This window comes from Coptis chinensis, chromosome 9, assembly GCF_015680905.1.
Source record: "Coptis chinensis isolate HL-2020 chromosome 9, ASM1568090v1, whole genome shotgun sequence".
Taxonomy (NCBI): domain Eukaryota; kingdom Viridiplantae; phylum Streptophyta; class Magnoliopsida; order Ranunculales; family Ranunculaceae; genus Coptis; species Coptis chinensis.
In genome coordinates, this window is record NC_141464.1 from 37503384 (window position 1) to 37529481 (window position 26098).

Here is a 26098-nt window from a genome sequence, read left to right on the forward strand (position 1 = left end):
TTGACCAAGCGGTTTTCATATTTACATAAAAACACATTGAAAAAGTAACCTCACAAAGAACCAATCCATAAAACCTAACATCACTTCATGTTTCTCTCTCCTTAACTCCAATTGAAAATATTTGAAAAAATGAAATACACATTTTTAGCCTCCAGGTTTTTCATGTTACTCCTAAAAATTTTGAAAGTAAAATTACAAAGAACCAAATAAAACCCAAGATTCATGTTATGTATGTGCCGGTTCCCGCTTGGTAATTGGGCAAAAAATTCAACAAGCCCGCCTAACACTCAGGATTAGTTTAGTAAAAATCAATCTCTAAAAAGTTCAGCTCAATGTTTGCTCTCTACTCACCATCTCTCTCTCTACAATCTCCACTAATCCACTTCAAGCCCAGCTCTAGGTCTTCTAACTTTACCCAACTTATTAAAATTTCGCGCCGGTGATTTTCATTACATAACTCTCGTCTCTTTAATCATCCAATTAATTGCAATACAGGTATTCCCAAAGTTTGAATTTGTTTGTGCATGTTTTTTCTTCTTTTTTGATAATCGTTGGATTTGGATGGGATAAGTTTTTGCTTGTAGTTGAGGGGTTATTTTAATTTCAATTTCATACTATACCCATTTTTTAATTTTGAATTATAAGAAGTGGGTGCGCTCCATAGCCTAGTTGGCTATTTTTCCTCAAAAAAATTTGACATTTTTCTATGAATTTTTGTATGTTGTTAGTGTTTTGCGAAATCAGGTGATAAATGAGGAAACTTCCTTACGGTTATTGATCTGAATTTCATTATGAAGAAGGAGATGACTTGGTACATCCAAAGGTAACAAGCATCTTTAACTATTGAAGTTTTACTTTACGTTTCTTTTGAAGTGTAGAAATTTATGTGATTGCAAATGCAACATGTTTGTAGTCCACAAGCCCACTAGTAGTTGTAATGGGTCTAAAAATCTCTGGCATAGGTCGAAAAGGAAGAAGCAAACAGGCAACATCACTAATGTGATGCGCCAAATTTCAATTCTCTATTTAGGATTGCTTCTACTACGTAAGAAGTAGTGACAAGAGGATTCGGTAAACCGATTGAAATGTAGATCTTCCTTAATAAAAGAACTTCTATTGAGTTCATATGAATTATTACGACTTTTCATCAAAATTTTATAGAACTTGTACCATAACTAAGTATTTGGTCCAATGAACACATGAGCCAGTAGGTCTAAGACAAGATTTGGTGTTACATTTTGATGAGCTCCATTAAGTGTTTTACGAGACTGCGACTACAATGTCAAAGCGTTGTTCCAACTGCTCCATGTGTCCTATTTCGACCAAATATGATCAAAACACTAAGTGGTGATGAAAGAGACGAAGAACGTAGAAAAGTATAAAAGTGATGGTGATCAGGACATATCTTATCTTAACACGTAAACAAACTCAAAATCGTTAGGGCATTTATAAGTTTTGGATTAGGCTAATTTTTTTGTAGATATGATTTCCTAACTATTCTAAACATTGTCACAAATAAAAAAAAAAAATCAAAAAAAATTTAACTTGCCAAATATAGTATCAAAATTGGTGAAAATGACGGTCTACAATTAGCCAAATTTTGTAAATTGTTAACTACATTTGGCACGTTTGGAATTTTTTATTTTTTTTTATTATTTGTGACAATGTTTAGAATAGTTAAGAGATCATATCCTAATCCAAAACTTATAAATGTCCTAACGATTTTGAGTTTGTTTACGTGTTAAGTTAAAATATGTCCCTATAACCCCTCCCAAACTAAAATTCTCCTTCACCTGAGGGGCTCCAGCTCATTAGAAAGTTGAAAGTGTAAGAAACTGCCCAAGCTCCAAACCAGTTCACTAGAGTTACCGAGCTCCCTGCCACGCCCTTCACATTTATTGGGAATATCTGGAATGAAAATCAGTCAGTCTCTTATATCAAATCTTTGTTTTAATCTCCTCGTACTTGCATTAAGAAGGCCTATTTTATTAGAATAACAGATATCTTGAATGTGAAGTTATCTATGACATTATAACCTAAGGAACTAGTCCCATTCCAATTGAGAATAATCATGTGTAAGTCTAACACCATTGTGAAAACAAAGATGAGAAAGGACATACTAGAAGCTATAAACATATGATGTGTTTGTTCTGTAATAAAAGTAAACGCAAGCTAAATTACGCATGTTACCAGTACTCCTGCAATGGCTACTATCGGTACCCACTCAAGCAACATTCCATGGACTTGTTTGAAAAATGTATCTCCCTTTAGCTGTGAGGAAAAAAATATAGACAACTACTTAGTAAGTGAGAGATTTTAATAGATCGATATCCTATTGTTTACGTTGAGATAGAAAGAAACCCCAGTCATGAAACAACCTAGAAACGTTCCGCTTTCAGTGATGAGAAACTGAGCACTAGTATAGCCCGTCATAATAATTCTAGTCAAGGAATACAAAGATCTTCTTCATGTTACTCTCTCTTAATAGGATTTTCTCTTAAGTGTCCTTTGAACTTTAGTCAATGACAAATCAAGCATACATTTAATCAATCCGACAAGGAAATATGATGTACGAAGAAGTGGAGACAACAAAAAAAGGCACATATAAATCAACCCCCCTCCCTACACTATCCCACTATCCAATATGTTTATGCTTTGCTTGGAAATGTGCCATAGTGTTATAGACGACCAACCTCTTGAATCAATAAAGAACTCAAGCTCTCCAGCTTTGCTTTTGTTCGGTACATGAGAGCAATGCAGGTAAGAGCGACCCCCACCTTCGGATGATGTGAGCCTAAAGTAAATCACAATATTCTCTTACATGTGAATGGTTCATACAAAAATCAAGAAAATTTACTGGACATTCTAAATCAAATTCTCAATTAAAGTAGACCAAGTTATAAGAACAAAGCAAAATCCTCTCCAGCTTTGGGCAGTGCCATTGTCAATACCTCCTCCGCATCATTGAAGTTTATGAACAAACACATAGGTGAGAAGTGAGAATCCTTACCAAAGAAAGTAAACTAGACATTAAGCTCACCACTCAGGTTCTCACCACTAAAAGATTGGTATCTAAGAAAAAGTATTTATCAAAGGCAATACTTATGATCATGAATATCTTCAAAGCACTTCCCATCTGATTGAAAAAGCTTATTACACTTCAATAACATATACAAACACAACATCCGGATTACAACTTCCAACTAAAGAAACAATAAAATAAATAACTTTCATAAAACTCAAAACTAAAAACCGGTCACAAAACAATCATTAAACTATCAGATCCTTTCCCCTGTTAATTAGTCAAGATATAGATAATAAAATTAATGAAAATACATAAATGCATTGCCTTGAATCCTAAATTGCAATGTCAAAATAGCAGAACAAGTTACAGTTGCAAAGAATATCTATTGCAAATAAATTGTCGCAAGTCTAGACTACATTGTTGAAATACTACAATTGGTTACAATGCAAACAACGACGATCATCAGTACATTGTCGCTTTTCATTAACAGATTGTCATTTACTACATATTATTCTTTTTGGCTGTCATGTGTGAATTCTTAGTTGCCAAAGTAGTTCATTAAAGAACTTTATCATCAAATCAAAACCAAAATTAGAATACACCAACTTGCCCTTAATTCTAACATACCCACAACTTTAACCCACCACATTTAAAGTCAATATTCAAAACTGCAAAATGCAATTCGACAATGTAGTAGTGCAAAACCCCAATGTACAAATGTAATACAACACAAGTCCTAACAAGTAGCAACTAGTTTACTTTTTCACACGTACTAAGAAAAATTTATAAAATAAAATTATATACAATATTATCTTCTCAATGCTCAATAAACATATAACAGTACACCTGCCACATAGTCCCAAACTATACACCACTTACCAATTATCTTAGTATAGCTTACTTTGAATAAGTGGTTATATTTAAAAGGAACAAGTACACAATGACTTAAAACATTGCAATTAAGAGGTCTTAAAACCAAAGTCATTGTCTTAAACCGAAATCTAAAAAGTGAAAATTGAGCTTGAGCAAAAATTAAAGTTTCTGCACTGCGCAAACCACTAAACACAACTACATTACCAAAAGAGACTAATAGCATCACCCTGATGACCGGTGATCTCTATTGATCGAACTAATACATTAAAACAACATTCTCAAGTAGAATCATCAAACGAACACGGAATGGTGAAAAAAGATACTAGCCGAGAATAGTAGTAGGAAAAAAACAAAGAACCAAATAGTTAATTAAAGTTGTTGTCCATAATGTGACCAAAGCAGGTCCATGTTCTTCCTCTCTCACTCTTCAAAAAACACAAGCAAGCAATACAACTATACAAGTAACAAAAGTAGATAGTTCCAATTATCGAAACAGTCCACAATTCAACGCTATATTATGTAGATCATAAATGAAGGAATAATTTTGGGATTTGATCTGGTTCGACCCAAGGAGAAAATAAATCAGCCACATTATGATAACCGTGGTATTAACTGGACTTAAATTTGTGGATAGTTCCCTGATCCCCAAGAATAGAAGAGATATTAAGAGCATGAGATCCAGGAACCCAACTCACACTTCCAAGGTCAACAAGATTGAAAAATTCATTGCCTTGGGAGGGTTCCAAATCTAAGATCGAAAGCAATACTAACAAATAACAATCATAGTTCTTTTCTAAGGGCATCGAAAGGACATAAGAACCAGCCCAAAATTTTCTGGATGGAAACCCTCGAAATCAATTAAGGATGCATCTTCTCTTCTACTCCATCTCTTAGTCTTTTTCTTTCTTGCATCCGATTAGTAACAATGATACAATTTAACTCTAACAACGTCGACAACTTGAAAACCTAAGCAAACATATACTTGATCTTGAAATATTATTATTCAGTTGAACAGAGTTGGTGAATTCAAAAGTGACAATGTAAAGAATGTATTGTGTATCTCCTTAATGCTTAGACAATGTAATTTGGAAAAGGAAGACTAGACATCTAATGGTTCAAGAAGCTCAAGTATGTTGGACATAAACAAAATACATGCCAATGCACCACAAACATTAAAGGAATAAAGACGGAAATTTCATTGACCGTTTATCGACCGAGTCTAACATGAAAACAGCATCAGCAACTTAATGCAATAGACCAACTCAAAGAACAATAGTGCCATATATAAAGTACACTAAGAGTGACTCTAACCTGACTGTATCCTTGGAGAAAGGTCGACACAATCCCACCATGAGTAGCATACACCACTGACTTCCATGCACCTGCTTGAGTAGCAGCTTGGTTTTGTTCAAAAATTACAGTTGCCACCAATAGTAATAGCTTGGCTTTTAGTTTAGACATTTAGTCAAAGAGGACAGACCATATGAAACCAAAGATACCTAGTAAAGAAAAATATAAGACAACACATGAAATCAATGGTCACCAATATATATTCCAGGGTCCACAAGCATGTGCAACAGTAGAGCGAAAATATCACAAAGAATCTCATGGTTGATATGCACAGATTGTTGCATTTGATTTGAAAAAATAATAATTAAATAAATTCATACCTGAAAAGAAATAGAGTTGGTAAAGCATACCACATTTGAAAAAAGAACAAGGGAAATAATTTGGCCTAAACCCTTCCAACAACTAACTAGTAAAAGTAACATGGTTTGGTCAGAAACCTCCCAAACAAACAATCTTAAACACCATTATTAAAGATTTGTTGAAATACCCATTTCGAGTTCCCTCGTAATAGTTTTGTTAAATAAGACCACACTTCATTCAGGCATCTCGTCAAACATGATATTAGCATCTTTTTGAAAATAACCATTTAAAAAAACAAAGATGAAATATATATATATATAGGTTGACTCTAAAGCGAACGTACGTTAACGGACTTGACAAAAAAAAATAGTCACACATGTGTAGACACCCCATTTTTGCACCCCAGGCATAATTCATTCACAATTTTGCCTTGAATTAAATTTGATCATATAAGGTGATTTGCTTTCTAGAGTCTTTATTTCTACATCAAACTTCTTTCTTTTCATCTTCTTTTAGCATCTTTAGACTCTCCTCATCATGTTCTAGCTATGGCTGAAGTTTTGTTGCTTTCTGAGTTTTGAGCTGAAAATGACCAAAATGCCCCTATAACCCTTTGGAGCCCAAATCTCATTTTTTCCACTCTTTCTTTGGATGAGATTATTTCATATTTGAATTCCTCTCAGAAAATCCTTCGAAATGAGTACAAGCTTGCCTAGGTTCCTTTTGGATTTTGGAAACCCTAATCTTGCCCTATCCCGTTTCAACCCATTGTGCGCACTGTTGAGTGCAACAATTTTTTGGAGTAAGATTTCGACCCAAGGGTATTTTTAAGAGTTCATGGACCTTCCTAATGGATTAATGAACAATTTTTGTGAAGAAGAGTTTGCCTAATTTTGACCCAGTCAAAGGGAATTTGCAGTGTTCATAAAAAGGTCAAAATGGGCATTTTTGTGGATTTTGGACCCGTGCTCGTGGGCTGTGGATCTAGCTCGTATCAAATCTTTTCATTAGGGTTTCTAGACAATTCTCAAGCCTCCAAAAACCTAGAGAACCTTCTTTATTTGTTTGATTTGATTTGATCCCAAAAATCAAGAATATTCTAGAGAATATGCCATTTTGGAGCCATATTTGGAAACCCTGGATTATGGGCTCATTGAGAACGTGTAGGATTTGATTTTTTGCCCTAATACATCTAAAATATCCAAAAATTAAGGGCCAAGATCGCACCCTTTATCCCACCTCTTGAATCAAGGGCCAGATTTAGGAGGTGCAACCAAAAAGATATCAGGCCATTGGATTTTTCTTAATCAATACTCAGCCATTGGATCAAACTCATTACTATATTAAAATCCATCCCAAAAAGCTATAAATATGGCTCTCATTCACCCACAAAAAAACATCTGGAGCTAGTATTTCAGAGTTAATAATCTGGAACTAGTTATTCAGAGCTAATAGCCTAGCTAGCAGTCTTCTTTTCTTGAGTGTTCTTCTTTTTTCTTTTCTAGTTCATCATTTTAGGGTATAATTTCTTTAGTTTAATCTTGAGTTGAAGGTAAAATTTCGACTTTGAGGTTTTTCTAATGAAGTTCTTCGTCTTGAGTCTCTTTTTCTCCTAGTTCAATCCTGAATAGAAGCTCCATTTCACCAAAAGTTGTTTATTCTCCTAAATCACCTGTTTCAATCCAAAAATCAAAGTTGTCAATTCAAAATCAAATTCATCATTATCATTCATCAACAATCAATCAAGATCAACAATCAGTCAATCAATCTACAATCAAGTATGAGGCAACATTCCAAACAAGGTGACATCTTTCTTTTCTCTTTTGTTTCATTTAGCATTACATATTAGGTTATTTTTTTTAGTTTTATATAGCATATAGTTATTAGTCTTTAAATAATTTAATGAAGATCATCCAACTTGGTAGGTTAATTTTCAAGCTTTCTCCGTTCTCCTACCTCAAAACTTTACACCTCAATAGAAGTAAGGCTGGTTTTTACCATGCGAGTGTGGGTGCCTAACACCTTCCCACATCGTACCTTGACTCCCGAACCCAATAATCATCTAGTTTCAAGGGCTAGTCCTTCACATAGGTTTTACTCAACTTTTCCATAATATAGTTAGTGGCGACTCTAAAATCAATTGCATAGACCTAGGTACACATTTTTGTGCATGCATGTTTTTTGGCGACTCTACTGGGGATATCCCTAGAAAGTCAGACTTACATTTTCTTTTGAGGTGTTTCAGTTAAGATAGGAAAGAATAAGGCTTATCCGGAAGCCAGTTGGAATAGAAAGCTAGGGTTAAGGTTATCTCGTGCAACCGTTAACTCGCTTATTGAAATGGAGAATCTACCAGCTAATTCTCCTCAAGGGTCTCTTCCACTAGCATCTCAGCCAATGGTTAGTTCCCCACTTATCTCTCAAGGTGAACAATCACTGTCTAGCAATTGACAACCACCCCAAGGAGGTGGTCAGAGTCCAACATCACCCCATCTTGGATCAGAAGACTTATTAAAGCAAACTGTGGAAATGATGGTCCAAGAAGTACTATCCAAACTTATGAACCAGGGGAAAAGACAACAATCTCAAGGGCAATTCGTTCCACCACCACCACCAAGGTTTGATCTTAACCTACCTACTCCACAAGCTCAGCTGCCTACTAGGAATTTCACACACCAATCCACCCAGCTACAACTTCTTATATCATCTCAGACTCCAAACCAACCAATCTCTCATATCAACTCAACCTACATGGCTTAACCTACCGTTCACCATTCATACTACAACCCAAACCAATATACATCCACACCCATGTTCACCCCAAATATATCCCAACCCATGAGCTCCACACCATTCATGTTCCCTCCTCCATACATCACACAGACACCACAACCTACCACCTGCATGAACACCCAAAATCAAAATCCTATAAGCCAAGATCAATACCAAGGCCCAATGGTAGACAGATTGAAAAAGATTGAGGAAGCATTGACAAAGATCAAAGCGAATGAGTTTAACTTGGATAGTCTCTGTCCATATCCACAAATTAGGGTTCCACATGGTTTCAAATTTCCTAAGATGGAGAGATATGACGGAACTGGGTGTCCAAAAGCCCATGTGAAAATGTACGCTAGCTACTTGCAGCCTATGGGGATCGGGCCAGAACTATTAGTCCAATTGTTCCAGAGGAGTTTAAAGGGTGCAACACTGACTTGGTGGATGAACACAGATGCTCAGAAGATGAGAACGTGGGCTGAACTTGCAACAGCTTTTGTGACTCATTTTCATACAATATAGACATCCATTTGGGTCGAAGACAATTGGAGGCACTCAAGCAAGGTCCGACTGAGACATTCACCGAGTATGTAACCAGGTGGAGGACCAAGGCAACTCAGATTCTGGATAGGCCGTCAGAGACCGAACAGATTCGAATGGTGGTAAAAAGTTTGAACTCCAAATGTGCAAATCGATTGAGTCTCAGCTATCATCCATCTTTTCAAGCTTTGGTTTCGACAGGGACTCAAATTGAAGATGCTTTAGCTTGTGGAACTATGACCTCAATTGTATCTTTAGGTTCAAACGATGCTCAGAAGAAGAAGCCATCTTTAGTTACTGTTAACAAGGATAAGGACACACACGTCATAGCCACACAAGTCCAGTCTCAGCCACACGCAGAGATCCAGGCAGAGGTGATAGCTCATCCTTCTTCCAATCAAGTCATTTTCCCTCCAAGACAGCAAGACAGGGGTTTTCTCAGGCAACAGAGGCAGTTCACATAATTGGGCTACCCATTACAAGTTATTCTTAAGTCTTTAGTCCAACAAGGCATGCTTACTTTAAAGCAGCCAAGGCCTCCTCCAAATCCACTACCATATTGGTATGATGCTTCTAAACATTGTGATTTCCATCAGTCTATTGGACATCCTACAGAAAAGTGTGGAGCTCTCAAGCATGCGATACAAGATTTGATCAAATCAGGGAGAATTGATACATCACATCTTGGTACTCCAAATGTTGTGACGAATCCATTACCGTACTATAATGGAGAAGTTCACACATTAGACCCTGTCAAGAAAAGTCCGACCTCATTCATTACGCCACTCGAGCAAGCATCCAAGGTTAATGCCATGTCGCTCTTCAAGCCGTTCAGTTTTCAAGATGTAATTAAAGATTACAAGGCACAGACACAAGCAAGGCCCAAGGCCAAGGCCATATCATTGGATAAAAAAGTGGCACCTCTGTTTCCTGAATCACCAACTAAGAAGACACCATTACCGGCCCCACCTTTATTGTATGTTCTAGATAAGGAGTTTGATAAGCCCAAAGTAAAGGTATATACTTCACCATCTTCTTTACAATAGTTGAAGGATTGTGAGTCAAGTTTGTTAGAAGACCAAGAGGTCCAAGAAGTGGTACTTGAGAAGTCTACCAAGTCTATGTTAGAACCGGGTGACCAGGATTCTCAAAACATCTCCCTAACAGATGATGCAAAAGATTATGGTATCGAGCTCTTTGACATGTTTTGTCCTCCCATTTTTTATGAAGAAAAAGATTCCATTTCTGCTATCAAGATCACTTCACTAGAATACAATAAAGAGGACTATAGTGATGCTTTCGCAGCACTTTTCTCTGAAGACCAACTCATAATGGCTAAGCCGGATTCCAATGTTAGGCATTTTGAGAGTCTTACTCCTAGTCCCAAAGACTTGACATCTTCCTCACACTTGGAAGATCAGATGCCGAGCTCAAGAAAATCAAAGTCATTTTCCATTGCAATATTCTAGCAGGTTATTCTTCTAATGACCTTATTGGTATTTGGTGAACGAGACTACTCTATGTTGTCTCTTCAAGATCTAGTTCTTATCAAACCCAGAGCGAGTTGACAATAGAGAGGTTGGGAAACACCACCAACCATGGTCATATGAAATGGCCATTCGATCATCACCACTATTTTCAAGCTAGGGGCACGTCTAGGCACTCATGTGTCTTTGATGGCATTCATGCACTAAACCCAGGATGGAAAGCTGACTTCATAGGGTGTGTGGCGTATAAATCACAGAGCATCAAGAAATTTGATATGTTGCTCATGGAGATGCCGCATCATTCAGGAAATTCATCACTCATGCATGGAGCTGCAACATTGGTTGAGGGGTTCCGGATCAATGTATCTCATATATTTGATCCTGGTTCGTTGCTCGACACAGATAAGTTTTCTACTCTCAATTAGTTTGTTTTGTTCTTTTATTTGATGAAAAAAAAAATCAAATATTTCAAAAAAAAATAAAAAAAAAAAAGTTTTCAAAATCCCACAGAATATGAATTACCGACTTGCCTTAGTGCAAGATGATTGAATGACTTGTGCAGGCTATTATGATCCCCTCTCCCCCGACAATGATGAAGAAATGGACAATGAAGCTACTGAGTCTATTCTTTGTCATAAGCAATCTGAGGATTGACAGACACTAGTCATTATGGAGACAAAGACCATCAACCTTGGCACCACAAATGAACCACATTATATGTGCAGATTGGTATAACCGTGATCCCCTCTGAGTGTGGAGCCTAAACGAGTTATTGAATGAATTCAGTGAAGTGTTGAGAGCCACAACAACCAAATTATCTCAAGGTGGTATATGATTTCCATTGGTCGAAGATGAAAGAATCACTCACTAAGAAAAAGAAATTGATAAGGAAGCAAGTTTAGCAGTTATGTTTGAGAAGATTTTTCAAATGTCTAAGATCACCAGCATTAGCATCAGCATTCAACATTATGCATTTACCCTTGTTGGAGAGGGCAAAGCTCCACAACATCATTTGATAAACTACCCTACTGAATAAGGGGAAAATTCTACATTCCATCAATCAACGACTACTTAGCCAATCATCCAATCAGCTACCCTACCGTGGAGAGGGCAAACTCCATATTGCATCATCAGCATCCATTTGCATCCATCAAAGACATGAGAGCTATCTATCAAAGAAGTCAGCTGACTCGAATCTAACTACATCAAAGAGCGGAATGCTAAGAGGAGTTCATCAACGATCAACATTCTTAAGAGCCGAGATATATGAAGGAGGGCATTGATTTTCCACTGGGACTTAGATACCAATGGAGACAGATTGTGGCAAGTAAAGCTGAGCAAGTGGATCCAGACTAGAGTGGAATCAATGAACCAGAAAGTTTAAACCCAACAGTGAATGTCCATTCACTATGAAGATTCTACATGAAAAATCCTACCAATGTCGACCAATTAAAGAGATACTACTTTTTACCCAACTTTGTTTATTTTAAAGACGAAGAGTATAGTGGAAATCTTAGAGAGACGATGGAACAGGCCATCTTTTATCGTTTTATTTTTAGCCTCAAAAGCCCACCTAATATCATATGTTCCCGACTGAAGCCCATTTGAGCCTTAGCATATTCTTTTATTTCCCACAATATAAGCCCATATCTTTTAGGAAGCCTAATAAATCCTTTGCCTACCCATAGATTACCCATACCCACTCTTATAGAACATGTCATAGTCCAAGGGCATCATTCCATCCATCTTTGATCATGAAACAATCACCCCCATGTTATTTATCCCAAGAAGATGTTGAAGAAAATCCTAGTGCAAGCAAAAAAAAACCGTCAGAACTCAAAATGCTTAGAGTTGCACAAAATAATCAACACCAGTCTAAAATGGAAAACCAAAACAAGGGGCAGTTTCATTTGAGATTTGGGATTAGTATCATCATCTCACTACCATCATTCCAATTACTCATCCCTTTATATGACAAGTTCTACTCCAAAAATAATTTTGAATTTAACAGTCCAAAAAGAAATCTAACGGTCTAGAAATTTTGAATTTTTATAATCGTTTTTTGCCAATGTTAGAGGTTTCCAAATGAGCTGAAATTTTGTAGAGATGATCTTAATATTGAGTATATCATATCCACAAAAAAATAGGTGTAAATTCATTTTGTAGGTGAATTTTTACTTAGGTACTTATTTTAAAGTATACAATCTTTCTCTAAAAAGTAGCTACTTAAGTTAACTTAAAATAAGTACGTACGTAAAACTTCACCTACAAAATGAATTTAAACCTAATTTTTTGTGGTTATGAAGCACTCACTACAATGATTATCTTCCCAAAATTTCATCTCATTTGGAAATCTCTAACATAGATAAAAATTGTTGTCATCTTTAAAAATAAATCTAACCGTCTAGAAATTTTGAATTTTTGTAATCGTTTTTTGCCAATGTTAGAGGCTTCCAAATGAACTAAAATTTTGTAGAAATGATCTTAATATTGAGTATATCATATCCACAAAAAAATAGGTTTAAATTCATCTTGTAGGTGAAGTTTTACTTAGGTATTTATTTTAAAGTTAACTTAAGTAGCTACTTTGTAGAGAAGTAGCTACTTAAGTTAACTTAAAATAAGTACGTACGTAAAACTTCACCTACAAAATGAATTCAAACCTAATTTTTTGTGGTTATGAAGCACTCACCATAATGATTATCTTCCCAAAATTTCATCTCATTGGGAAATCTCTAACATATATAAAAATTGTTGTCATCTTTAAAAAGAAATCTAACGGTCTAGAAATTTTGAATTTTTGTAATCATTTTTTACCAATGTTAGAGGTTTCCAAATGAGCTAAAATTTTGTAGAGATGATCTTAATATTGAGTATATCATATCCACAAAAAAAATAGGTTTAAATTCATTTTGTAGGTGAAGTTTTACTTAGATACTTATTTTAAATTTAACTTAAGTAGTTATATATATAGCTACGGGCTCGCTACATCGACATACTAAATTGGCATACTAAATTGACATACGCATTCCAAAAACAGATTTTCACATTGAACTAAAGGCTGATTTTTGGTAGAGATGACTTACCTACTATGAAACATCCAATTGAGCTGATTTTTTGTGGCCAATTGAGCTGATTTTTTGTGGAGATACTATCCATAGTAGGTAAGTCATCTCTACCAAAAATCAGCCCTTAGTTCAATGTGAAAATCTGCTATTGGAATGCGTATGTCAATTTAGTATGTCGACATCTTTTAGCCCTGATATATATATATATATATATATATATATATATATATCTCGCATATATCTCGAAAGCAAGTTCCGCTTTTACCACACTTTTTTATACCATAGTTTACCACACCCCTACAAAATGAGTTAAGGGCTAATAATTTGTGGATATGATATACTAATCATAGATAGCATCTACACAAAAATTAATCTCATTTGGAAATCTCTAACCTAGTTAAAAATCATTGTCAACTTTGAATTTTTTTTTAACGGCTCAGATTATTCGATTTTGCAATCATCTTTTGACATAGTTAAACACTATCAAATGAGTTGAAATTTTATAAAGGTGATCTTCATGGTTAGTTAAACACATCTACAAAAAACTAGATTATAATTTGCGTTGTAGGTGAAGTTGTGGGGCATGGTATAAACTATGGTATAAAAAGTGTGGTAAATGGAACCTGCTCGTATATATATATATATATATATATATATTAGGCTATAGTGACACCCTTATTTTGCCACTCTTATCTCACACCCCTCCTGGTCCCTCAGATCTCATCCTGAGATCATCAGATCTAATTCTGATAAAAATCGCGAAAATTTGAAATTTCATAAACCAAAAAACCAAAAAATGCGAATTCCATCACTAAAACCCAATTGCATCACTCAAGAGAGAGCTCACTTGACGCATTAACTACCACCTGAGCTATAGTGACAGCACTCAACCAACGACCAAACCCCACCAAAATCGCTCGGTTTTAGCCCCCAACATTATGGTATAGCCAAAACTCGATTTCCCCACTCCTCATAAATCACAATTTGACTCCATTACTGCCTTTCAAAGCTTCACAGTACCTGTTTCGACCCCCCACCTATGTGGCAAACGTCCATTAGTAAGGGTCTCCACTTTATTCGTTTAATCGACAGGGCTAAAGCCCAATTTGCAATACCATGGATCAATGTACAGGCCCATTAACTCATGTGTCTAAGGCTGAACCTTAACCACATGGCTTGCCACTAATGTACATTAATTTATGTCCAGATTCGTTTCTTATCAAAGAGATAATTATCAGTTGAGAGTTATATTCAATTACAATTACTGGAGCTACAAGAAGTCTCTACTCTACCTATATAAATACCAAACTATTTTTCATATAGAACTACATTCTTGAGACTTGATCCCATCGATAATTTGGGTATGTAGGCAACCGAAAGGTACAGTCTCATCATTCACTCAATCACAATCACTTTTCTCACTACTTTTCTATGTTATTCATCTCTTTCATCACCATTTAGTGTTTTGATCATATTTGGTCAAAATATAATTGGCGCCGTCTGCGGTTCTTATTCAACACTCTCCATCACGTTCTGCAAAAATTATGACGAATACTAGAATAGCTCAAGTTCCTGATATAATTACTGACGATCATCGCGAACATGATGCTCAAGGTCAAGTTAGCGATAACGAACTAATCTTTCCTACTCCTTTTCAATAAAAGGTTGCACGTGACCCTACTGTCGTTCCACCGATGCACCAAATTATTCAGCGCGAAGTTATTGCCTCTGACGATTCTCTATCGTCTATTGTGGATAATGTAAGTTCAATGTCTCGCGAAGCACTTCTTTGATAGTTCAAGTATGTACGAAAACAAAACAATTACTACAAACGTCATTTGAAATGAACCATTCCTCTCGAAGATGATGTGAAATCTATTACACCATAACATAACACACGCCAATGACATTGTAGCGTGTGGGATCGTTTACATGGTGAGGATGAGATTCATGTTGTTCACAACGTACGGTCATTCATGAGTTCTCGAAAATGGTGTTGTATCTGTCACACCATAGCGTAACACACGCCCAACAACATAGTTCGCGGCGTGGGATCATTTATGTGGTGGTGATTAGATTCTCATTCGCAATGGTTACCCACAAGTTCAAGACAATACATACGGACTTCGCAGAATGGTTACTTTTTTGAAACATATCAATTCATATTTGTCCATTGCCGTTTGATAGTGTCGATAGTCGTCTCATATTCTTTGTTAGCAAGACTCTTATATCATTCTAAATCGAGGCGATCTTGCATTGAGAAAATTGCATTGGCCTTTGTTTCATCTTTGCCGGGCGTCTTAAGCTTATTTCGAGGAAGGAATAGTCAAAGTTTATACTGAATATCTCTTACGCAAGTTTTTTCGCAATGTCCACGGATCGAGTCGCAGAATGAAAAAGTTACCCGCGTTTACAACATTGTCTCGACACTCGTCTGATTCAACAGGGACAAACTTTGGTTTAAGCTAATGGCTGATTTTCTTATTGATGATATTCCTATGTCAATTGCATTACTTTCGATTAGAAAACGTTGATCCCTAATTGTCATTATCTCGAGGCGATGACTTGAAATACTTATTGGATGTATCGGTGATTGCTAGATTTACACCGATGGTTCGCATAATAAGTCTGGCTCCGGTCTTGGTTTAGTCATCTTGAAGCTAAATGAAGACATAATTGAGAGGTCTCTACGTTTGGGTTTTGACACTTCAGATAATATGGCCAGGTACGATACTATCATTTACGATATCGCACACAACTCTTGGTTGGGGAGACTAAGTTACAATTAATTCTAAGTTAGTCGCTAGCCATTTTGAATGATAATATGCGGCTCGTGATGATAGAATAGTCGTTTCTCTTGACTTAAGTCAACGAATTGCATGAAATTTTGCATCTATTAGTATTGTCCAATATCTGCATTATGATGTAAGGCATCATGATTCTATCGCATACTTATCGGTGGAAAATCAAGGCGTCATTGTCAAGAAAACACTAGATCAACAACTTATATATGTTGTCGCATGATCCCAACGAGCTTGGCACTGATAATGTCTCGGTATCTACCGTGGCTACCGACGACGATCATGCAGCTGACAATGCTCCGGAATTCTTGATGACCAAAAATTCTATTACAAAGGCACAAGTCTCAATTCTATCCTTCGTTATTTGGGCAGAACGAACGATTTACTAGGCCTCGAAAAAATTCATTCAGGACTATGTGAACACCACTCCCGGTGGCGAAGTCTCACTCACAGAGCAATGACACAATGGTATTGGTGGTCATACATGCAACAGGATGTTAAGCGTCTATCCGAGAAGTGTATGCCTTGTCAAAAACATAATGATATGGGTCAAACTTTCCGCGATGAAGAGTCATCTAATCCATAACCCTTGGTCATTTGTGAAATTAAGCCTTGATATTGTTGATTTATTTCCGACCCCTTGCAATGTTCGCGTTTCTTGCTTCGCGCAACAAATTATTTTACTAAGTGAGCAGAAGTCCAGATCCATGCTTTAGACATTCAAAATTTCTTATGGCGTGACATTATTTGCCATGTTGGTATTCCAGCATCGTTGATTTCTGACAATGGCAAATAATACGCCGTCATAGAAATTTAAAAATTTTGTTTTAACTTTAAGATTAGTCATAATTTCTTGTCACCGTACTATCCTTTAGAAAATAGACAAGCTGAAAGAAAAAACAGACAAAACTTCTATTTCTTTCATTTCAGTTCTAATGGTATAATTATGTTTCCATCGCAACCTTATTATCACTACGACAAAATCTGACAAAGTTACCACGTTTAGCTTCATCATTCTAAGTTTGAACAATTTTTCGCTCGCTTAGTTCGCTACTATCACTACGACAAAATCTGGCGAAGTTACCATGTTTAGCTTCGTCAATCTACGTTTGAACGCTTTTACGCTAGTTTATTTCGTTACTATCGCTACGACAAAATCTGACGAAGTTACGACATTTAGCTTCGTCAATCTAAGTTTGAGCGTTTTTTCATTTTTTAGTTCGTTACTCGCTATTTCACGACAAAATCGGCGAAGTTACCACGTTTAGCTTCGTCAGTCTAAGTTTGAACGTTTTTACGCTCGCTTAGTTCGTTACTATCGCTACAACAAAATCTGACGAAGTTACCACGTTTAGCTTCATCAATCTACGTTTGAACGTTTTTACGCTCGTTTAGTTCGTTACTATCGCTACAACAAAAAAACCCGAAGTTACCGTTTTAGCCGTCAATCTAAGTTTGAACGGCTTTTACGCTCTCTTAGTTCGTTACTATCGCTACGACAAAATCTTACAAAGTTACCACGTTTAGCTTCGTCAGTCTAAATTTGAACGCTTTTCTTTCGCTTAGTTCGCTACTATCGCTCACGACAAAATTTGAAGTTACCACGTTTAACCCGTCGATTATAAGTTTGAATACTTTTATGCTCGCTTAGTTAGTTACTATCGTTATGACAAAATCGATGAAGTTACCACGTTTAGCCCGTCGATCTAAGTTTGAACGCTTTTATGCTTGCTTAGATTACTACTATCGCTCACGACAAAATTTGACGGTTACCACATTTAACCCGTCGGTCTAAGTTTGAACGTTTTTACACTCGCTTAGTTCGTTACTATCGCTACGACAAAATATAACGAAGTTACCACATTTAGCTTCGTCAATCTAAGTTTGAACGTTTTTACGCTCGCTTAGTTCGTTACTATTACTACGACAAAATCTGACGAAGTTACCACGTTTAGCTCCGTCAATCTAAGTTTGAACCGTTTTTACGCTCGCTTAGTTCGTTACTACCACTATGACAAAATCTGACGAAGTTACCACGTTTAGCTTCGTCAGTCTAAGTTTGAATGCTTTTACGCTCGCTTAGTTCGTTACTATCGCTACGACAAAATCTAACGAAGTTACCACGTTTAGATTCGTCAATCTAAGTTTGAACGCTTTTACGCTTGCTTAGTTAGTTACTATCACTACGACATAATCTGATGAAGTTACCACATTTAGCTTCGTCAGTCTAAGTTTGAACGTTTTTACACTCACTTAGTACGTTACTATCGCTACGACAATTTCCGCCCAAGTTACCATGTTTAGCTTCGTCAGTCTAAGTTTGACAGATTTTATGCTCGCTTAGTCTAATTTTGCCAAGTTAAGTTAGCATTGGGGGCGTTTTTCTCTATATGGAGGCGTCTCGTTCTATTCCATTCCGTCAATGAACAACACTGTCAGTAGGTATGTTCTCTGACACAACAATAATATTCAATAGCAAATTCGTACTTTATTTTTATTTTTCATCAAAAAAAGTTTTAGCTCTATGGTATTACATTCACACAATTACCTAATCAATTGTCTCTGTCAATTGTCTTACGGTCGCTCGATTAAATCTTCGTTTTCTTCTTCGAAATCTGTATTTGTTTCGCTTAGCGCTTTCGGTTAACTATTTTCCGCATTCATTATTTTTTCTAAGGCATTGTGCCGATCTTTCTCAACGAAATTTCTGTCAGCTTCTTTAATTCTTCTACGGCATTAATTGACACCTTTATGTGCGAAATCTTTCTCAATGAAATCTTCGTTTTCTTACGGTCGCTCGATTAAATCTTCGTTTTTTTCTTCGAAATCTGCATTCGCTTCGCTTAGCGCTTTCGGTTAGCTATCTTCCGCATTTATTATTTTTTCTAAGGCATTGCACCGATCTTTCTCAACAAAACTTCTGTCAGCTTCTTTAATTCTTCTACGACATTAATTGACACCTTTCTGTGCGAAGCTTTTCTCTGTCGACTCTTTGTGAATATATTTTGCTCGTAATACTGTCGTTTCTCCGTGCGAAAACTTTCTCCAGCTTCTTTATTTTTTTCTAAGGCATTATGTCGATCTTTCTAAGAGAAATTTTCTGAGCCACATTTTTGGCGACTTCATTATTTTTTCTAAGGCATTAAGCCGAATTTTCTGAGCAAAACTTTCTGAGTTAAACTTTCCGATAGCTTTATTATTTTTTCTAAAGCATTAAGCCAAACTTTCTGAGCGAAACTTTCCGAGTTAAACTTTTCGACAGCTTTATTATTTTTTCTAAGGCATTAAGCCGACATTTCTGAGTGAACTTTTCGAGTGAAACTTTCCGTCAGCTCCATTATTTTTTCTAAGGCATTGGGCCGATACATCTGAGAAACACTTTTCGTCGGTTTTTATGAGCGAAATTTTCTCTAGCTTCTTTATTTCTTCTACGGCATTGCGGAGCGATCACCCTGAGCAAAACCTTTCTTCCGCTTCTTTATTTTTTTCTAAGGCATTGCGATCTTTCTGCTCGACATTTTTCGTCAATATCTTTTGCTTGTAATTCCTCCGTTTCAACCTACGACAAAAATACAAATCTTTTCATCAGTCTTTCAGACTTAACCAAAATTTTAAGAAAACTGATAACAAATAGTAATATACATGTTTCATACTGTCGAAAATCATTGACACCGTTTATAGTATTTTTTGAGCTCATCCACAGTGAACAACACTTTTTTTTAGCCATTGCTTTTCGAATGGTAGCCCTGACATTCTCTATCATTCTTTCCTTTACAATACGGTTCTTTTATTTTTCTCGCTCGCGCGCAAGGACCTTTTTTCTACACTCATTTCTTTTTTCAATTTTTTTTCGTCATCTCAACGATTTCTTCTCTAATTAGACACACGTTCGTTTGCAATGTGCTTGACTTTGTCAGTGATCTATAGTTCTCCTCGTCTAGCCCCAGCATTAAATATCTCAACCCCACCTATAAGTTTCATTAGCTCAGTATCGTGTACAAAACAATAGGAGAAGAAAATCTAACATCATGACTTTCAATGTGCATTACACTTGGACATATATAGCTTTTTCGATACTTACTTTTAGATTGCCTTGAGGATTGGCTTCAATGCTGCCTCGCTGACTAGCTTTTTCGATATTGTTTTCGTTATTGTTTGAAATCCGTAGCTGGTCCATTGGTTTTTGAGGCCTAGCTCGTCCAATTATCGGCAAAGACTTGCTTGATCTTCGTCGTTGAATCCTCTTGCCCATATGATGCCATGCAAACATTGGTCCAACTTCATTTGACTTCCAAAGCATGTTCCTTGAGTTGAGCTTTTTCGATACTTACTGAAAACGTCCAGTTCATATTTGTCCAGTTATTATCCAGTTATGAAAAGCGTACATTTCATATTTGACGTAACAATTCTTATCCAGTTATCCAAAACAATTTAAGGTAGCTTTACCTGTTATCTAAATCTATTATCCCAACCAAACCAGTCCGTATTCGTAGGTGACTTTTTTCTACTTCCAATTTCTCTCCCTTCATATCTTAGTAGAATCACGTGTTAGTCCAATATTCTAGTCATGTGCACTTACTATTCAAGTTCAACTTGTATGGACACTAGCTCTATATCTTTTCCAAACCGGTTTAATTTCTTAGCCACACCAATTCCAATCATTATTAGGCCCCACATGTTTTTGCCAAAATTTGTCTTTACTCACTATCATATTCCAAGCCCTTGTTGGTTAAGAACACCCTTATTCGCCAATTCTTTTTCTCTAAATGCCCTAGGCCACCAACTTAAATTATGCATCTCACTCAAATTAAATTAATTACAAAAAATTATATTACATTTATTTTATATTGGTTTCCCTTAATATTTTCGTTTCGTTCACGCGCATTTACAGAATTTATGTGTCAAACGCATAAATTTCCGTTTTTACATGCTCTCGTTTTTCTTAACTCATTTTTTTTTTTCTTTCTTTGTCATATACGAACTTCGTTCATATGCCAAAAGAAAGTGTTCGACCCCACCTACCTATGTTGTAAACGTCCATTAGTAGGGGTCTCTACTTTATACGTTTAATCGACAGGGCTAAAGCCCAATTTGCAATATCATGGATCAATGTATATGCCCATTAACTCATGTGTCTAAGGCTGAACCTTAGCCACATGGCTTGCCACTAATGTACATTAATTTATGTCTAGATTCGTTTATTATCAAAGAGATAATTATCAGTTGAGAGTTATATTCAATTACAATTACTTAAGCTACAAGAAGTCTCTACTCTACCTATATAAATATCAAACTATTTTTCATACAGAATTACGTTCTTGAGACTTAATCCCATCGATAATTTCGGTACGTAGGCAACCGAAATGTACAATCTCGTCATTCACTTAATCATCATCACTTTTCTCGCTACTTTTCTAAGTTATTCATCTCTTTCGTCACCACTTAGTGTTTTTATCATATTTTGTCGAAACAGTACCCAATCACATACCAATCAAACACAGGAAATGTACATGCTCCTACTATCTTATCAATTAATCTAGGTAGAAAAACACGTATATTGGGTTGGGAGCACGTATGGCTGATCACTGAAGAATTTGGTGGAAACTCTGACTTTGATGTGGATGATGCAGTCCAAAAGTTAGAGAAGATGGGTGTTGTTGCTCGAGTAAGCTTTTCATATATATTATTTTCATATCACTTTTCAGAGGACGACTCCAAGGAATGCAGGTCTGCCTAACTAGAGGTAGGCATCCTTCGTCCCAACTAGCTCGACGGTGCAACCTATCTTGGATAGAAATATGTTAATGGCTTCCTCTGCAATGTCTGGGAGAAGGTTGACTTCATTTGGTATTATGAAGTATTATGAAGACGTTGTTACTAAGAGGCCTGTTCACTGGCTCTTCTATACAGGTATTTTATAATATTCTATATAGAGTTGCATGTAATGAATTTGTCCAAGTTTATTACACCTAATCCTACATTTTAATCTCTACAGGGAGAGCTGCAGATGTGATGACATTTGAGGTGGGAGCGGTGCTTGAAGATGAAAAGTGGCAAGCCCCTGTGTACTGTTTTGAGAAGAAAGACGGATTTCAGAGTACACTGAAAGGAGTTCTGGGAGGTTCTTTCTTAAAGAATTCAATGTAATTCATTATCACTGAAAGTTTAAAAGGATGTTTCCGAGGTTCACTCCTTTCTTAAAGAGTTCAATGTAACTTCATCTCTGTTTGAACTGATGATGAGAAATAAACTAGGGTTTACTTAATCAATTCGTTCTCAGTGACAATGTTGCTTACTTGCATTGCTTTCTGTTTGAAAGAAAATAAAATAGACAATTTTAACATATTTTATTTCGGCTTTCTAGCAATACGTTCAATAACATTTGTAGTGCATGTAACACCAATACAAATCATTTCTGCCACAAGGTCTCGTTCCAAGGTTATACACACGCGATAGCTTCTTGATGCTTCAGAGACTAAAAATTCATTCCAAAAATTATATAACTCTGCATGATGGAAAGCCTATTATCTCTCTGCTTGACGAGCTGGAAGATGCAGCGTACGACCTGTAGATACCCTTAACAGTTAAATTACTCCAAAATGCTCGAGTACAAACATAGAAAACAAGTTTGTTACCTTTAAGGATGGCATCAAGTACTCATAGTACCCTGTGCTGCCTTCAGCACTAGTTCATCAGTGGTGGTGCCAATGGTCTCATTAGCACGCTTCAAACTCTGGCAGTAGCATCTCCCAATAGAATCCTAAGTGAAAGATTAGTGAATTAGAAATAAGGAAATCAAGCAGCCAAATGTTCAACTAACACTCTTAACAGACAAACTAGAGTTATATGGATATAAAATTTGAAAATGCGTAAAGTTTCTCACTTCACAGGTTTTCTTTTGACTATGTTTTGAGTATACATGCTGAAATGCATCTATCTTTCACTTGATAATGTCTACTCTTCTATGTACAACTATCAGAGTCTTCTTTTCTGTTTTGCCTTGTCCTAGATATATCTCGGATTGGCTGAATTTTCTTCCCCCAATTGTGTCCGCTACCATAGTTTCATAATTAAAGTTTGCCGAAAGCTGCCTAACCAACCAAAATCCTTGTTATCTCTGATCTACTTCTGGCTCTATCTTTCTTTTGATCAATAAACATGGTAATCTTATGAAGCTGAACTTGCAAACTTCTTTTATTTGGGGTAATTGGCTGTCTATGTTGTACATGGCCAACTCATCTCAATTTGAGGTCACCTATTGCCTATTGGGACAAGAACAGTGCATTTGATTCATACAACTACTGTGCTAAATTAAGACAAATAATACTGAGTGTTTTATTGGAACACTGTAAGAAAGTCAAGTACATTTTGAAAATCAACTGAATGAAGTACATATGACAAGAAAAGTTAGGAGAGAGATGGATTTAAATTATTTAGTATTCCTAATATGTGATGTAAATTAGATGCTATTATTAACTGAATTAACTAGATCATAATTCTACCTTGTTGTGTTGTATTATATATATGGGTGATTTTCAACTTAGTAAACATCATAACGTTATCAGTGTGAAAAATTAATACTTAATAGTCATTGTTTGTGTATATCATTCATGACTTTTTTTAATAAAATATTGTGTAAATCATTCATGAATCATGACTTAATAACTCATTATCAGTCCGTTCACTCCGTTGTAAACATTCAGTCCCTGCTGTTAAATATTTGGTTCAATGGTTTCCACATATAATAAGGTAACAATGTCAACCAGTCTGTAAAGTAGATGCATATAGCGAAATGGCTGCTGCTCCAATTCCTTTTCCTCTTTTTAGTTACTTTTTATGTGTAAGAGATGTTGGGATCCAACGTATTATCTTTCCATTTTCTAAGCTAAGTATAACGATATCAACTGACAATTTCAGAAAATTTAGGTAAAAGTAATAGAAAATAATATATATGAAAAGCTTACCCGAGCAACAACACACATCTTCTCTAACTTTTGGACTGCATCATCCACATCAAAGTCACAGTTTCCACCAAATTCTTCAGTGATCTAGGTAGAAAAACACGTATATTGAGTTGGGACCGCATTACATTTCTGTGTTTGATTAGTATTTGATTGAGTACTGCGAAGAAAGGCAGTAATGGAGTCAAATCGCGATTTGTGAGGAGTGGGGAAATCGAGTTTTGGCTATACCATAATATTGGGTTTTTGTTGGGGCTAAAATCGAGCGGTTTTGGTTGGGTTTGGTCGTTGGTTGAGTGCTGTCACTATAGCTCAGGTAGTCGTTAATGGCGTCAAGTGAGCTCTCTCTCGAGTGATGGAATTTGCGTTTTTTGGTTTTTTGGTTTCTGAAATTTCAAAATTTTACGATTTTTATCAGAATTAGATCTGATAATCTCAGGATGATTTTTATAGTTACGTACTTTGGTTGTCAAAATGCTCTTATGATTCATGCACAAAACTTCGAGGTTTAAACAAAATATCTAAAAATAAAAAAGAAGAATCAAACTTTGTTAACAAGTTTGTTTTTTTGGAGCTACATCGTTCTATTGATTTTATTAATGCAAACTTTTTCTTGAACTCTTTTCACTATTCTTTAAAGGCCAATGACAAGTGCTCAAATCATTTACATCGGTATTACAGAATGCTATTTCTCTACAATGATTGAAACTTTGTTAGATGAGTCCATAATCCCTATACACTTTCAGCCACTAAACTAACTGGAGAGATATACTGACAGTAGGGAGTTAATTATTACAGATTTTTTTGGACCTCCCACCAACTATATTTCATATTCTTGTGGGGTAACATCAAAACAAGCAAGAAATGGGCCTCAGCCCCCTCAATCAAATCCGGTTATATATAAACTCCTCAGTCACGAAGGTATATGTAAAACCTCCCTATTATTTAGGCCTTGCCAAATAAACTCCTCGCTTTTGAAATTGTAAGCAATTTACGGTCTAATTTTTATCCCCTTAAATTTTTGGTTTCCTATTATACCCTTTTCAATAAATCAAGATCGTTCAGAGACAAACTACCTTTTCCAATAAAGCAGCGAAGATTCTTCGTTACACTAAAAAAATAACACTGATTTCTTGTGATATAAAATGGGTTCATGGATAACCATATTTTATAGGTACAAATTTGAGTGGTATATATTCAAGGTGGGGGAGAAGTTGAATATGCTCACTACGTATTTGTGGAAATGCCCAAGAGGGAAATAAAATGAATGAAAGCAGTAGTGTTGCAAGAGGAAAATAAAAAAGCGCAAGCCGCAATTAAACTAGCAATTGGCACTGTACCAAATTTTTAAATTTGAACAAATATGACTTCTGATTTTTCCTGTGAAAATTTATATTTACATAGTTGGTTAACATGATTTATTTTTTTTACATATGAAAACTGTCATTTGCATAGTAGTTATTGAAACTGAACATGTCTGTAAATTTGAGATAGCGTATGAAAGTTTATATTTTCATAGTAGTTAACATATGCAATTTTATATTTACATATGCAAACATATATTGTCATACTAGTTAAACTATGTAAAATTATATTTACATATGAAAATTTATATTTTCATACTAGTTTAAACTATGCAAATTTGTATGTACATGTGAATATTTTGTTCTAGAAAATGGCTCTGAAAAGATGAGAAGATTAACAATAACACTTTCTTCCTATTTTATAATTTTTTTTCGACATTTGACTGCATTTATTTTCATACACGAAGATGAATAACGGATATCATTCATGCATTACCATTGTAATCAACTAAAATAATCATACAACATTAGCTAGATTGGTACTATGCAAACGTAAAAATGTATAGTAGTAGTACTATACAAACTTAAAATTACATAATACCACTATGAAAATT

General features: G+C 35.8%; 2 long non-coding RNA genes across 3 annotated transcripts; one reads left to right on the forward strand and one right to left on the reverse strand.

The window, feature by feature from the left end:
* Nucleotides 1–180: 180 nt before the first annotated feature.
* LOC147475843 (uncharacterized) lies at nucleotides 181–22714 on the forward strand. Its single transcript, XR_015209356.1, has 3 exons — nucleotides 181–495; nucleotides 729–823; nucleotides 22215–22714. It is a non-coding gene; the product is annotated as an uncharacterized LOC147475843 (long non-coding RNA).
* On the reverse strand, nucleotides 22553–24299 carry LOC147475844 (uncharacterized). 2 transcript variants are annotated; one of them, XR_015209354.1, is made up of 3 exons: nucleotides 24184–24299; nucleotides 22855–22979; nucleotides 22553–22784 (listed from the first exon to the last, which is right to left on the reverse strand). It is a non-coding gene; the product is annotated as an uncharacterized LOC147475844 (long non-coding RNA). The 2 variants fall into 2 exon arrangements; XR_015209355.1 differs by lacking the exon at nucleotides 24184–24299 and adding an exon at nucleotides 23103–24028.
* Nucleotides 24300–26098: the final 1799 nt, after the last annotated feature.